Source organism: Polistes fuscatus, unplaced genomic scaffold (assembly GCF_010416935.1).
Source record: "Polistes fuscatus isolate 324 unplaced genomic scaffold, CU_Pfus_HIC Scaffold114, whole genome shotgun sequence".
Lineage (NCBI taxonomy): Eukaryota > Metazoa > Arthropoda > Insecta > Hymenoptera > Vespidae > Polistes > Polistes fuscatus.
This window is the reverse complement of record NW_025113014.1, coordinates 45,602-56,426: the sequence shown is the minus strand read 5'-3', so window position 1 is coordinate 56,426 and position 10,825 is coordinate 45,602. Positions and strand designations below refer to the sequence as shown.

The 10,825-nt window shown below is 30.4% G+C and overlaps 1 pseudogene; it reads left to right on the top strand.

Moving 5' to 3' along the window:
• Positions 1 to 1,106: 1,106 nt before the first annotated feature.
• On the top strand, positions 1,107 to 6,026 carry LOC122526651 (annotated as a pseudogene).
• The last annotated feature ends 4,799 nt before the right edge of the window (positions 6,027 to 10,825 follow it).

Below are 10,825 nucleotides of genomic sequence, written 5' to 3'. Positions count from 1 at the left end.
CTCGTCAGGGAAAAGCCTTGCGGCATCTAAATCCTCATTGATAAATTGTTCTAAAATACTGAACAGCGTCCAACCAAAGATTAGGACCGTGGTTCACCTCTCGCTCGCCTCGTTCTAGATAGATACAATAATGAATCTCGCCTCTGGCTCGTCTGTAGAGTGTCAAGAGAGTTTAAACACTTCGCTTATTCTCTTCCTCATCGGTTTGCTGCTTTCGCCGGTGATGCACCTCTCTCTCGTATGTGAAGTATAAGGGATACACTTATACCTCGCTTATATCAAGGTGATTCACTAACTCTTGCCACCAAGATAGCTCCGAGAATGTGACAGTAGCAGGAAAGTTTATACAACACAAATTGCAAGAAAATTCAGGAGTATAATATGACATCATTTTTTTTTGTTAGGTTTAGTCGCTTCTAAGATTTAAGAGACAAGTTTGTTTTTTTTAAATGGAATGCTATGTTTGGTACTTATTTTTGATTATACGGCTGTCGTGGTGAATCCAACGATGTGTAACATTAAATACAGTAAATATTATTAAATATGACGTACTCATTAAACCTGACTATTCCGTCTGACTGTTTCGTCCTTCGTCGGACACCTAAAGGATGACGTGATCTGATGCAAGCACGTCGCGGAGGAGTTGTATCGTGGCTGGGCTGGCTGGTTCGCTAAACTTGACCTTTGTTGATCTTCAAATACCTTAATGTTGCATTGTTGGATTCACCATGATAGCCGCTATCAGAAATAAGTGCCGAAACATAGCATTCCATTTAAAAAACAAAATTGCCTCTTAAATCTTAGAAGCGACTAAACCTAGCAAAAAAAACTGAAGTCATATTATACTCCTGAATTTTTCTTGCAATTTTTGTTGTATAAACTTTCCTGCTACTGTCACATTTTCGGAGCTATCTTGGTGGCCAAGAATTAGTGAATCACTCTGTATATTTTCTTGTCGTATAATATCTGTCCTAATGGTGGGCGTGTACTTTCCAACGGAAGAGAATAGCTAATGCGCGTTAATGTTAGCGGGCATAGCAGGGCGTGTTTAGCATGGTTAAAAGAGGGGGGTGGGGCGGCTATTGACACTCTTCGATGTTCCCTAAATGACCAGAGGCGACAATGACTATGACCATATTTTGGGTAAGATTAATATAACCGTACGTATACCTACATTAAAAAACAACTGCAATATTAACGTTTGAAATGCAAAAAAGAATATAAAAAGTTGTTTTCAAACGATTACATACCTTTCAAAGTAATTATTACATTTTATTGTTTTTTAAATTAATTAATAAAACACGTGTCTCATAATCCGAACAATAATAATAAAAATAGACCGTTAATTATAGAATAGATCTTTTTCTGTCTTATAAGCACGGCAATACAATATTTACTGTACGTATTATTTAGACACTATTAATATTGGTAGGCAACTAAGTGATTGTCAACTAATAAACATATAAATAAAAAAGATATCAGAAAAATTCCCAGTAGAGTAATAATAAACAAAATTGCAAAATTGACACTAACTTAATTATTTACATGGAAGTTACCGCAACGAAGTCGCAAGGTTAAACGTAGGTACTTGTATTACTATAAAGGCATAGCATGTACGGTCGTCTTTGGTATGTGACTTATCCTTTTCTTTTCCATTCGTTTTTTCTTCCTCGCAAATAAACCTAAGTAACGTTGATACCTTTTTTTTTATATATATTTGCATTTATTTTATATTATTATATTTTAACGGAAATGAAAATCTGTTGTACATTTCACATTTACATATAATCTAACTATAACATTAACGTAATCTATAAGTAAATGAGGGTTAGTCTATACAATTATAAGCTGGTAATATAACCTAATTATTTTTTATTTTACGAAAAAAATGCTTAGGACAATGTTACACTTTTAAAGGCTGTCTTTGATAGGAGACATTTTCTCTTAATAAATTTTTTACATGATTTTAAAGTCATTAGTATTTTTTTATTTAAATTATACTTCATTGTATTTTTTTTTAATCCTTTCGTAACACTAAATGGTAAAGTGTTAGGATACAATGTTAAAGCTAATTTGTTTAGAAGAAACACAATTCTATTTCTTTTAAATGTCGTACATGCCTTATAACATTTGTTAAAAATTGATCGTAAATATTTATATCATTCAATTTTTTATTCCAAAAATTTCTGTTTTAAATTCAACCAAAAAATTAAAGTCGCGCGAATTACGAGATATTTTTTTCACCATACTTTCGTGTACCAATAACTTTTTGATATTGAATCTTGATATTTTCCTCCTGTGTCAGGATTTATAATAGTTATTTAGAGAAAGGTTCTATTCATTTTCACTGAAATTGTGTCAATTATTCTACTCCTATAAGCTTAAGAATTGTTTAAGTAGAAAAAAAAGGTAGCGACTTGGACTAGTGGGAATAAATAATCCGTTATAAAAATTATTAAATAATTATCACTGTCATAAAATTATAATTTTATATCAAGTGCTGGTAATTTTTTTTTTTTTCTCTTATGCATGAATTACTTTCTGTAGTAAGGGCCAATTTGTGGCATTGTATACTTAAATACTACAAATTTAGTGTAACTAAGGGAGAGAGAATATTTTCTCCTTTTCTTCTCTTTCTCCCCCCCCCCATTGAATAAAGATGCCAAATAAAATTCAAATTAATTTACAGAGTTTCTGATATAAGTTAATTTCCTTAAAGAAATCGATTTATTGTAATTATTTCATCGCTCAAATACAGACTTAATAATTACTATCGGTTTCACTAAATACAGGATATGGATTTAATAACTAATCAAAAACTGGATTTATAGGGTATTTGTTCTTATAGGTTGATTACATTTTACTGACTAGCTGACTTTGATTCTTACCGATCCTTTTTAACTACATGACGTTAGAATTTACTGAAGATGACTCGTAATTATTATTGGATACAGTAATCAACACTCATAACTCCGATTGTTAGGAGCCTTATTGCATTACGAAAAATATCAGACTGATATAAGGTTTGAGATTTGATGGAATGCGCTTTTATAACTAAAATGTTGTAGCTTTTGTGAATTGCTTGTCTCTTAGGAATGCTGTATATATATTCGTATAGTCATGTAAGGATCTTCAATTTCTTTACTGTGCACGGACACATGCACGCGCCTTCTCAAACTGCTTGATAATAAAATTTTACTCTTTCAAGCTTCCATGTTGTAAGGACAGAGTAAAAGACAGGAGTTCGTTTACTATTAACGATGTATTCTGTTATTTTGTTACAACATAGATCAGCGTGGCGATTGGTTTCTGTTGCGAATTCTGTTCTTCTCACAGCTTTATTTACTACCCTGATTTATTCCTAGATTCTGTTAAATTATAGCCTGTTTTTCGATAATTTTTGGAATTCCTTCGCTTCGATAGTTTTGTGAACTTAATATATAGCGGAGGGTTAGTTTCTCAAATAAACATGGCAAAGGCTTAATAAAGTAAGGTACTTCTGTAATCATTTAGTTTAAAGGGGGGGGGTTCTCTCTATTTTTTTGTTATACCCTTATGGGAGGACCGTAAAAGTAACTTCTTTCCGATTTTTTTTGAAACTTTTCACATTTGTAATAGTCCATGAGAATATTATTGTATTTACATAAAATATATTCAAGTGTTTTCGAAAAAACGAATAGAAATTTCGCAAAAATGATCCTCGTGTCTCTGATGCGTTAGATCGATTCCTCGATAGGAAAGAAATTTTTTTTTTTTTTTTTTTTTAATATATACATAACATATATATATATATATATATTAGACAAAAAAAATGATTTGGGGTTAGGTAAACGAGTTATTGCTACAAAGCAGAAAAAAACGTATTTTGTTTAATTGTTATACATAAATTATATAATTAAAATATATATTTGGTTATTTATTGAAGTATACCAGAATAATTGTCTTTATGAATCTTCAATTCCTACATATATGGCATGAACACGTGTATTCCTAACAATAATAACAATGTACTCTAATTCTCCTATAACACAATTAATTCGTTCTACATTTAAACAAAATCGTGTTAAATAAGAACAAATTAAAAATAAAATAAAAAAATAACGCAATAGAATGAATAAGCCTTCGTGTTAGACAAGAATAATCTAAATTTGTTAACTCGTTATATTTGGAAAATCGTGCTATAAGAATACCGTATTATGAAAGAACATTTTATTCTATTAATTTACATAGAGATCGTATTACAAAAGGATTCATTGTAATTTAATAAAATATAAAAAATTTAAATTAATTAGTCGATCCGATATATTTTCAATTTTTTTTTTTCTTTTACAAATGAAAATCCATTCTCTACTCAGTCGTTTCTTTTCTTCTTATTTCGTAGGAAGTACGCCTGGAAAATCTACGTTTGTTCGACTTAATCGACCAATTAATCGTCAAGTTTTTTCACAAACATATCTTACACAATAATATGAAATAAAAAATATTAATCACATTGATATCTACGTTAGTGCAAAAATGTGTTAACCGGTGTTGACGACTACGTGTACGACGAAAAGTAAATCGTATGGTATTGACACGTCGCATTTGTTTGATATTTTCAACAACAATAAGCACATATGAGAATAATTATTGATCGATATGGAAAGATTAATCCATGATGATGTTATTAAGATGAAAAAATATATAATTTTAATAAAGAATAAAGTAAATTTTAACAATATTATCGACTAAACTATCATCTGAAAAGTGTATGCTTCGGAATATATTATAAATAATGAACAAAATCTGATAGATAAATGGATAAAAAGTAGATATTATGAAAGCCCATAAACTAAACTTTCGATTGATATATAAAACAAGTGTTGGGAACGTTTAGTATTATTTAAAATAAGGTTGATATTACGATGTCGGAATTGTCTGCGTATCTTTCTAATCGAGACGTTCGTGCGCCATATCGAGAGAGTCTCTCTTCATGGTCCGCGCTACGATACAAAATGAGGGTCATTCCTTGCGCGGCAGAGTTTGATACACCTAACTTAAAGGAATCACATCGATATATACATCGTCCTTTGCCGAAAATTGCTGAAGAGGACTTAACGAGTTATAAACTATTATAACAGAAGGGAAAGAACATCCTACGATATCTTACAATGGAGGACTAGTCAATACTTCTGGAGCAGCAGTTGAGAATTCAACTGAAACGACTACGGCAACACCGAAAAAAGTTGCTAAGCCTAAAGCCAAGACTCAAAGGCCAAAATCTACTCATCCACCGACATCTGAAATGGTGACTGCCGCCATTAAGGAATTAAAGGATCGTAAGGGTTCGTCGTTGCAAGCTATCAAGAAATTCGTTGTAGCTACGTACAAGGTTGATGGCGAAAAGGTAACACCATTTATCAAAAAATATCTAAAAAATGCAGTCTCGACTGGAGCCGTTGTTCAGACCAAAGGAAAGGTGCGTCTGGATCGTTCAAGTTGTCGACCATTAAGGCGAGCCCTGCCAAAGCTAAATCTCCACGAGTATTAAGGAAAAGAAAGTAGCTGACAAATCTGTAGAAAAGAAGACTGCTGCAGCACGCAAATCGGCTGCTACTGCTGTTGCTAAGAAGACCAAAGCACCGGCTAAAAAAGCTGAAACTGTGAAGAAAGCAGCCGATCCGAAAAAATCGAAAATTGCAACATCAAGATCTGCTACTGCTACTGCTGCTGCTGCCTGCCGCTGCCGCAGCCGCCGCTGCTGTTACCACCGAAAAGAAAGTTGCGAAGAAACCAGCTACACCTAAAGCTGTCTCAAAAGCTAAGAAAACTGCTAAGGCACCAGCTGCCAAAACTAGAACTCCTAAACCGAAGAAGACAACTGCCAAGGCTGTTGCCAAAAAATAATTTTTTCCACCAGAATCCTATAAATTGGCCCTTTTCAGGGCCACAACGTTTTTTATAAGTCATTGGAGTGAATATCGATTTACATGCATATCTTCTCTACCTACCTCTCTTTACCCCTTCTCTCTTTTTCCTCATTTTTTTATGCTGATATTTCATATTTTAAAGAATTTAATGCTTAATAGTTTTTTAATTTATAGTTTGTAGTAATTGTGGTTGTATAAGTAAATAATAATATTTAGTGTTATTTTCTACAACATCTGTAAATATGTAAATACAAATTTTTAATAAATTTTATTAAATAAAAGTATTCGTTTATTTAGTTTACTGTCCCCTTTGTTCATCTACTTATAGCAAACTAGTATTTAATGTGATATAGATAATATTCATTCAGTACTAATTTAAGTAATTAAATAAGAAGCCCCAATAATAACTACAGAATTTTAATAAGAAAACATTTAAAACCATTGAATACTGTAAGCCAAAATCTATTTTGAAAAACAAAAATATTTGTAAACGTTTCAAGACTTATTTTTTTTTTAGAACTAGTCTTTTTAATTGAATATTCATTTAACCTTTGAAGACTTAAGAATATAATCACTCTTTCAACTCCAAATATATATTAGATAGAAAAAAATCAAATAGACAATCATATATTTTTCATTAATTTACAGAACAAGTCCATGAAAAAAAATACTTCATATTTTAAATAATTAAATTTAATCTGTAAATAATTGATTTACTGAAAGATACATTTGAGTATCACCTATTGGTGATTGGTCTTTTTATTACAAGACCAAGTTATTTTCATTCACAGTTTGATTGTAATAATATAATATAAATACAATAAAAAATTTAAGAACTACCATTTTAAAGCAGATGATATGATAGATGAAGACTCGTCATTAAACAACAATGAGATGATTCCTTTTTTTTTCTTAAATGAATCATTATTTTCTAGACAATATTTACAAAACATGAAATTGCTCCTTTGGCTTTTCGTGTAATGAAACAATATTATTATCGGCTAAATGACTAATTTAATACTCTTCTGAAAGAATATGCAATAAAAATTCTTTATTTACCAGTGTATTTTTAACTGTGAATTATGATATTACAACTTACAATAAAAAACATAATGAAATATATGAAATATGATATATATATCATATTATAAAGAATGTTCAATTGATTTTATTTTTTTTAATTTTTCTAGAGGAAGTTATATTAATTTTGTAGGGAATATAATAAAAATGTGCATTTTATTAAAAAGCATGTGAAGTTTCCTCGTTTCGCCAACGTAATTACTTTTTTATTATATTGAGAAATCAACTTTTCTCTTGATCTCTTCTTTTCATAATTTAGAGAATTCTTTCGCTGCAATAGATTTTTTTTAATGATTTTTATCGATATCTAATAATGAATTCGGCTACCTTGTGCTTGTTTGGTCCCAAGATTTTTATAGCCTTATTATTTTTCTTGTGTCGTATAATATACTTTACAATAAAAAACAAAAATAATAAAAGATCAGAAAAAAAATATTTTCTCTGTTAAAGAATCGATAGATACTCGTTTCACAATTCGAATAAGTCACGTAGTTAATTTGACTTCGGACACTAATTTAACTTTATCATCGAAGCATGATTCAAATAATAGGGATGTTACATTACAATCGTTCGATTAAAATCTATTGCTTTTAACATGAAGCTAATAATTTAACAGTAATCAATTGCTTCTAATAAGTTCGCAAAGATAAATAACTGCGTAAAGATATTCGGCTTCCTGCAATGGAGTTGTAAGAAAAGAGACAAATTGATTTCTTAATTGTTTATTGAGCCTAGTTTTTTATCTATGATATTTGAAATATGTGCATTATTTTCAAATATTTTTGAAATACATTGTCTCTCGTTAATCTATCATATTTATGTTAGGACATGCTCCAAATATAATATAAAAAAAATATTCTTTGTCAGCTGATCCATTCCTGTCGATATTTTCACAGTAGTAAATTTTTGAGATAAGAATATGCATTTCTTCGGTTTATGGCCTTTCAAGTGTAGGTTTATCCGTCCTTGAATAGTTTGTTCTCTATTGGTTTAATAAATTTATTTATTATATAATACATTTAATTAGATAATGTTTTAAAAACTAGAAAATACTTGGTAGCAGCAAAGTATCGAAGCAAAGGATCTTCAAAAAATTATGAAATATAAAAAGAAAATAAACGCAAACAGGAAATAGTAGAAGATTGTAAGAGTGACCAGGAATTTTTAAAAGTTAGTCCCTCAACAACGGTGTGATAAAATATTTGTTGCTTAATAAATACCGTAAGGCATCGGTTGGATCTTAAACAAGTCGCTAAGTGGAATATTTTAAAATTCTCGCAAGAAAATATATTATTAGGAGCCAAAGAAATGAAGTTATTCTATGCAAGACTTAACATAACTAAAGTTTTGAATATGTTACGTCTTGTGGCGTAATATAAGATTGTTAAGGTCGTGAAGGCTTTACCAGGAAATGACCTTTACGTTAACCAACCTTATTTTGCAAGTATTAACTTGATACTGAATATGGAATACGTGTCACTGATCGATGAAGATAAGATAGATTTTAAACCTTTTCTTCTAACCGCGTGTTGATTAGAGAGTAAATTTTATCTTAATGATAGGCGAATGATTATGTTCGGAAATAATTGTAATAGAATACAAAACGTTTTTTTTAAGCTGAAATATACTTTTATTACTTTTAGAAAAGATTTAATTGTTTACCCGTTTTATACTATCTAGAACGTTGACTTATCAATTGCTTGATTTACTAACTAACAAATGCAGAGTATAATTTTTTCTGACTGATTGACTTATTTTTATTATCTTTTGTTACCTGCAATTCTTCTTTAAATATATTTAGTTTTTCATATAAGAAATATTTATCAAGTACATTGGGTTTAATTGTTGCACAAAAATATTATTGTCTATGAATTGGAATAATTTAACATTTAACAAGGTTTCTATTATATAATGAAACAATATCTAATTGACAAAAAATACGAAGGATTTAACGGAAATTATTCTTATATGGAAAGCTGATGGATATTTCCACTAATTGCCGATAATACAAACTGTTAAAGAGTGATATCGAAAGGATTGCAATTATATATTTATTTATTTGTAAAGAAAACCAATAGTATAATACAATTCAGTTTTTATCTAAAGATTTTAATTTTATAATATTGAATCATATGTGAGACCGCAAAGTTATTTCTTTTTCTCCCACACTCACTCTGTCCATATTTGACTATGTATTTCTCCATCAATACAGAATAAGTAACAGAATAAGTGGAAAATATTATACGAATAGCTTTAAAACAGAAATACAAATTCCTGTAAATATGTCTTATTTGACCTTGTTTCGGAGTTACATCGAATTACGTGGTGTTTCTATCGCAATGATTATTACAAAAAGCGGAAATAGGACGTTAAACTGGATGTCGAACAACCTATATAGTTAACGCATGATGAAGCACCGCTGCATTTTACCGACTACCTATACGATTTGAACGAACGATTTCCAAACAAAAATAATAAATCATGATGTCTTGCTACCCGACCTGTTCGTTCCTCCGATTTGAATCTGTTTGATTCTCACTCGTGAGGCTATTTAAAAAACATTCTCTATAAAAAAAAAACCTATAAACAATGCGGAAATACTTCGTGAAAGGAATTATCAAAAACTTCCAGTATATCCGAGCAATTGTTCGAAAATATGGAGAGAGAGTAAGGCAATCGCCCGTAAAACGACTGCAAGCTTGTGCATAGGTACAAGGAAGTTATTTTGAACACCTCTTGTGAATGTAAGTGCATTCAGTTAATCCAAACTCCGATTCGATATAATTCCTAAACATGGTCAAATAGGATATATGCTCATATAAACTTTTTGTTCTGATTTTGATGTGTTGAAGTTATCTCATAGTATTCCGCGTTTATGCTACTACATCCTGTATATTGATCGGTCTATCTGTATGTGTATATGTATGTTTTACATATTTCCACTCACTATACCTATACACTCTCTCACACTCATGCTATCTACGAAATTTTTTACACAATACATTCAAGCCATCACACAAGTGTAACATATTTTTAATATTTATTATTTAAGAATTGATTTCTTACATATCTGAAAGACTTTCACTTCTTCTATCAACAAACTCCGTTAAAATGCTTAAAAGCTTTACGGCGTTCAGATCTAACGTCCGACAATACAAATAATCCAAAAAATCCTCAAATCAATCAGCCTTACTCATGTCAGTGAAAAAAATCCTGTGGCATTTGAAAATGCATTTGCTACGCGAAAGAGTACATGCACTAGAAAGTAAGAATTGGAATAGTTCAGAAGGAATGATTCCAAAATAGAAATGGACAGATATATATATTCTTTTGGTTGAATCATACACTAAATTAGTAAGTAAATATTTACACTTATAATTTTTCTGTCGAATCGTGTACTTTAGTTTTAGTTGATAAATCTTCAGTTAGTATCCAGTTTAACCAGTACTGATTATTAGGTTCGAATTTCTCAATCTTAACACATCGTTGACCGGCAATTTTACTAAAAATTTATCTCATGTCACTGGCTATTATTTCGTTATTGGATGTGGAAATAAAACAGTAAAAGTAAACTTTAATAAATTTTATTTATTATTCAACTTTTAATATTTCGTTTTCGTATGATAAGCAGTATAAAAATCATCTACGTGTAATGGTACACAACAGCTTTTACAAATATATCTAGTTTGCTTCGTTTTCACTTTGAAGAGCATACTCTGCATGCTCTACTCGGATTTGCTTTTCTGGTAGTGACTTTGTTTCTAAGACGTGGTCTCTTACTTGTCCGGAAAACCTGAAAGGTGTGTTTATATAAGGGGCTGTTTTAGAAATTCGAG